At 47.5% G+C, this 5,434-nt stretch overlaps 1 pseudogene across 1 annotated transcript; it reads right to left on the bottom strand.

Moving 5' to 3' along the window:
* Positions 1–1,490: 1,490 nt before the first annotated feature.
* Gm6524 (predicted gene 6524) lies at positions 1,491–3,023 on the bottom strand (annotated as a pseudogene). The gene has a single exon (NR_028307.1). The product of NR_028307.1 is annotated as a predicted gene 6524 (transcript).
* Between the last annotated feature and the right edge of the window lie 2,411 nt (positions 3,024–5,434).

The following is a 5,434-nucleotide window of genomic DNA, read 5'->3' on the forward strand; positions in this document are numbered from 1 at the left end:
CCAAGTGACTAACCAGCATCCATGCAGCTCTGTGCGCAGTAAAGCCCTTGTTGGCCTCGTGATAGGGTGGCAGGCTCTCTCCTTTGCTGGTTCCAGTCTAGTTATGGCTCTCCCTCTCTCCCCCTCTCTTCCCCTCCCTCCCTCTTTCTCTCCCTTTTCCCCTCCCTTTCTTCTTTCCTTCTTTCCTTTTTCTTTATTCAAGACAGGGTTTTACATAGCCCAGACTGGTTTCAAACTTACTATATTGTTGAGACTGGTCTTGCTTCTACCTCTCCATTTTGGGGATTGCAGGACACCACCATGTGCAGCCCCCCCCCCCCCCCCATTCTGGCTTTTCCGTAGGGACTTTGGTGACAGAAACAGAAACTCGTGTCCGCAGGAGACTGGTAGCCACCCCCGGCCTGGCTGTAGGATGTGAATCCAGGCCCTCTGGCAGGCAGCGTGGGATCAGCTGTCCCTAGTCCTGACCTGAACCAGTGGGGACATCCTGCCACCTGTTGTCATATCTTAAAGCTGTGGCTGTGCCAGAGACAACAGCAGCTGGCACCAAAGTCAGGGGAGAACACTGGGCTGTCCAAAGGCCTGTGTGCTCCATCTTCTTGAACTTCTTTTTACAATTAATATGCCCAGTACTGGGCGCCACCATGTCTACATGACATTTTCATATACATATACCATGTTTTGTTCTTATTTCCCGTCTCCTGTGGCAGCTCTTTACTTTATGTAAACCAATGACCCCGGGCCTTCCAGGCCTCACTGGGGCTGATGCACCTCCTAGGCACTTGTGCTGTAGAGAATGAGGGCCCCCAAGCTCTTCCCAGTTACCCCACTCTGTAGTCTCGGGCTGGGCATTGCCAGCTTCCCCTTGCTGGGTTGCCTCCTATTCTATTCATTAGTCTGTACCCTCAACCTACGGGGTGGCTGTTGGGGATTCCTAGGCTTCTCTCTCTTCCAAGTCCAACCTTAGGTGCACACAGGAATCTGATGACGTTAGGAAGGTACCAGCCCTGCTGGATCCAGCTTGAGAGCAGAATTTGAGATAAGCAGTTCTCACTTCATGATAAGACCACTTCAAAAGGCCTGGTGGCCTCAGCCTAACAAGGCAGGCACTTTAAGACAACAGCTTACAACCCTAACACTTGGCCTCCCTTTTCCAATGTATCAGGAGGAAACAATCTTGCCATTCAGGTCTTATCTTTCTTAACAAAAACCAGACCATCCCTACATTTTACACCCTGTCTATTTAAAGCTTATCAGATAAAGGACATTGCAGGCAAGCTTGGCTGTGAGCAGTGTTCTACTCTGAATCTCCATTTGGTTCTGGGGGGTGGTAGTGGTGGCTAAGCAGAGCTTGGTGTGTGTGTGGGGGGGGTGGTATGGCCAGAGAGCAGAAATTTGCAGAGTCTAGGGTTCTCTGTTCCTTGGCAGCTGGTACTACTTTGGCTTGAAGCACCTATGGACCATCAGATTTTATTTATTTATTTTTCTACATTTAATTATTTTTCAAAGACTTAAGGCAGATTCCTCACAGTTTCCATGTGTGAACATAGCTAGCATGATCCAAACTCAACTATCCATTTCTTGTATCTTTCAATATCTGCAGCTGATACTGATTTAGAAATCTTAAAAGCCATTTCAAAATTCTCCATGGTGGTAGGCATATGCATTGCGTCTCTTGAAAGGTTCCAGATTTCTTCTAGGGTTAGACTCTCAGTACGTCGTCTCAAAGCTCTCAAGGATGCGTCCCTGCATACATTGGTAATGTCTGCACCCAAGTAGCCTGCTGTGTTTTCTGCTATGCTCGCAAGGTTAACACCATCAGCCAATTCCAGCTCTCGTAGACTTATTCTTAACAGTTCTTCCCTGCCTTTTGCTGATGGTAATGGAATATAGATTCTTTTCTCCAGACGATGCCTTACAGCCTCATCTATGTCCCATGGGACATTAGTAGCCTCCAGAACCATCATTTCCTGAGGCACCTCCAACACCGTCCTTTTGAACCAGCAGCTCAGCTTTCATCCTTCAGCTGGCTTCATGCTCTTCAGAAGTTCCTTGGCTGCTGCAAATGGAATCTACCTCATCAATAAATATGGTAGCTGAGGAGTAAAACCGAGCCATTTCAAACAGAAGACAGACAAGCTTCTCAGGCTCTCCTCTGTTTTTGGAAGTCAGAGTTGATGAAAAGACATTGAAGAATGTTGTCTTGCATTCTGTGGCAACTTCTTTAGCAAGGGTCTTTCCAGTGCCAGGTGGGCCAACCATCAGCATATCTCTCCATGGTCTCCTAATGCCCTTAAAGGATTCTGGCATCCACATTGGTAACACCACTGCTTCCTGAAGCAACTTTTTGGCTTCTACTAAATCAGCAATATCACACCACCGAACGCTGGGATTCTGAGAAATTATATCTTTCCAAAGCTTCCACTAAGCCCTCGTCAGATCCAGCGCTATCAGGCTCATTTGCCTCTGGTTTTGTAACGGCAGCAGGTAATTTGTTCTTTTCCTCTCTTCCCTTATTCTGTTCTCTCTTTTCACGACTACAAACAGCTTTCCCTCTGTCATTGTGAAGATTCTGTGCAGATGGCCGATGAGCTCTGACGACTGTGCCTGGCTGGTTACTGTGTGGCCTAGGGTCACTGTGCTGAGAAGACTGGCGTTTCCTAGGTCCTGGTGAGAGTCTTCTCTCAACAGGTGCAGGCAAGGACCAGACTTCTCCTTCAGCAGCTGGAAGTTCATGCAGCTTGCAAAGAAGTGCTGTCCAGTTTACAGCTCTCGAGTGTTTTCATGATATCCTTAACATGCTTAGCTTCCACATTTATTTCCTGCCAAACCTGTTGCCATTTCTGAGGGAGGTATGTATCTTTGACTGAGTACAGGTACTTGTTCATTTGGTCAAGAACTCCCTGATAGTAGACTATTGCAGAGTCATAGTTTCCCAGCAGTGCATATTCATGAGCCAATTTTACATTCTCAACTATCATTTCAAGACTCATGGTCACATGTAAGCTGGCACAGCCCAGGCTCTCCTCTGTAGTTCTCAGTTGCTACCAAGTTCCAGATTTTATTTTTATAGCACACTCAACCTGTGTTCCCCCCAAAGCTTTCTCCAACCCCCACCTCACTGAAATCCTGTCATCTGAGTCATGGGAAGACAGTTGTGGCCTCTACTCACAGTGGACTCCCTGATGGAGAGATGGTTGCTGAGTTCAGATGATGCTGTAGGACAGTGGCTCTGAGGCTGTGCCTGGCTCTGGGACTCTTTATAAAGCAGTAATTTGTTCCACTCAGAGAGTAAATGCAGAAGGCAGGACTCTGCACCTTGTTTGTAGGAGCAAGCAGCCACCCTCTGTCCTGCACAAACCACGAGGCACAGCTGAGACCTGACTTATTTACACGCACACAAAGTATGGCCACTCATAGGCTTATGCTAAGTGTGCAAACATGGAAATGCCAAAACCGTTTCTGGAAACCAGGCAAATGAATGCTTCACCCCAGCAGCATGCAGTGGCTTATCCAGGGCCACATAAAATGAGGGACACGTGCCACCAAACCCTAACCCTCACCCAGTACTTGTCATCAGACATTCATGTACATCCAACATAGAATTCATACATGGAGCTTGTAACCGTATGATCCTGCCTTCGTGCCATGCATGGCTCACCTAAAACCCAGTTCACCCAGCTCCAGCTGTGTCCTTGAACCAGCTCAGCCTAAAACAGGTTTCTTGACATATTGTCACATCCTGCCTCCCTTTGCTCTCTGCTCCGGCCTGCAGGAAGGACACTTTGAGCCCTGTAGCCTCTTTCATCCATTTGTTGACGATCTGTACTGTAAGTATTTGTGTACAGTGAAATGTGAGAGTGTTAGCAGTGGTGTAGAGGAACCTGTGGCAATGCAATGTTTGTCAGGTGCAATCAGTGGTTCTTGCTAAATTAAAGCCAATGAAATCAACATAGCTTGCGAGTTTATTGTTACTTGGTGAACGGACATTGTGGACAGAAATGTGCCCATCTCTTTTTGACATCTCTCTCTTACAATAGTGAGCAAGCAGGTCCCTCAACCAGGAGGAACTTGAACATCGAGATAGGAATGTATCTCTAGAACCATCTCTCTCTCTCTCTCTCTCTCCCTCTCTCTCTCTCTCTCTCTCTCTCTCTCTGTTTTTTGAGACAGGGTTTCTCTGTCTAGCCCTGGCTGTCCTGGAATTGACTCTGTAGACCAGGCTGGCTTCGAACTCAGAAATCCACCTGCCTCTGCCTCCCAAGTGCTGGGATTAAAGGCGTGCGCCACCACTGCCCGGCTTAGAACCATCTCTTAAAGGAGCAGTGGCTGATGGCAGCAGCTGGTGAGATACCCACTGTCTCACAGGGCCTTGAAGAGAACAGTGTTTCAATATCATAAGCAGGGTTGAAAGGTGTCTTAGGTACTGTTCTATTGCTCTGAAGAGACACCATGACCAAGGCAACTCTTATAAAAGGAAGCATTTAACCAGGGCTTTGTTTACAGTTTTGGAGGGTCAGTCATAATCAAGGTTGGAAGCAGATGGGTCTAGCCCTGGAGCAGGCGCTGAGAACTTTACATCCTGATTTGTAGGCAGCAGACAGAGAGACTAGACCTGGTGTAGACTTTGAAACCACACAGTCTACCCCAGGTGACATACCTCCTTCAACAAGGCCACACCTCATGATCATTCCCAAAGAGTTCCATGAGCTTGGGACCCTCAGGGGCCATTGTCATTTAAACCACCACAGTGTCCCACTAAGATTCATATCACCTAGAATTCTTAGATTGCCTCTTATTTGGTCAGCTAACAGTTTGGAGACAAGCCATTTGATTCTAGTGGGTCCTGATCCAGTGTCTAGTGTCTTTGTTAGATAACCAGCAAATGTGGAAGTTGAGGTGGGGTGTAGAAACAGAGAGGCAGGAACTGGAGCTACACTGCCGCAGAGTGCAAGAATACCTGGGTCACTAACACCCAGAGCAACAGATGAATCCTACCAGGCCCTTGAGACTGTGTTCGATCCTCCAACTCCTTGAGTTCAGATATCTGTAAGGCTTTATTCACAACACCTCAAGTGGCCGGGCAGGGTAGCACATACCTGTAATCCCAGGACTTGGAAATGAGAGGCAGGTGGATATCTAAGTTTGAGGCCAGTCTGGTCTACAGAGTGAGTTCCAGGACAGTCAAAGCTACATGGTAAGACCCTCTCTCTCTCTCTCTCTCTTTTTTTCAGAGACAGGGTTTCTCTGTATAGCCCTGGCTGTCCTGGAACTCACTTTGTAGACCAGGCTGGCCTCAAACTCAGAAGTCCACCTGCCTCTGCCTCCTGAGTGCTGGGATTAAAAGTGTGCGCCATCACACCCAGAGTAAGACCCTGTCTTAAAACAAAGTTACTAGAATGTTTAGGGCTGGGTTTTGTAGCTTCATGATAGA

The sequence above is a fragment of the Mus musculus genome, chromosome 8 (genome assembly GCF_000001635.26).
Source record: "Mus musculus strain C57BL/6J chromosome 8, GRCm38.p6 C57BL/6J".
Lineage (NCBI taxonomy): Eukaryota > Metazoa > Chordata > Mammalia > Rodentia > Muridae > Mus > Mus musculus.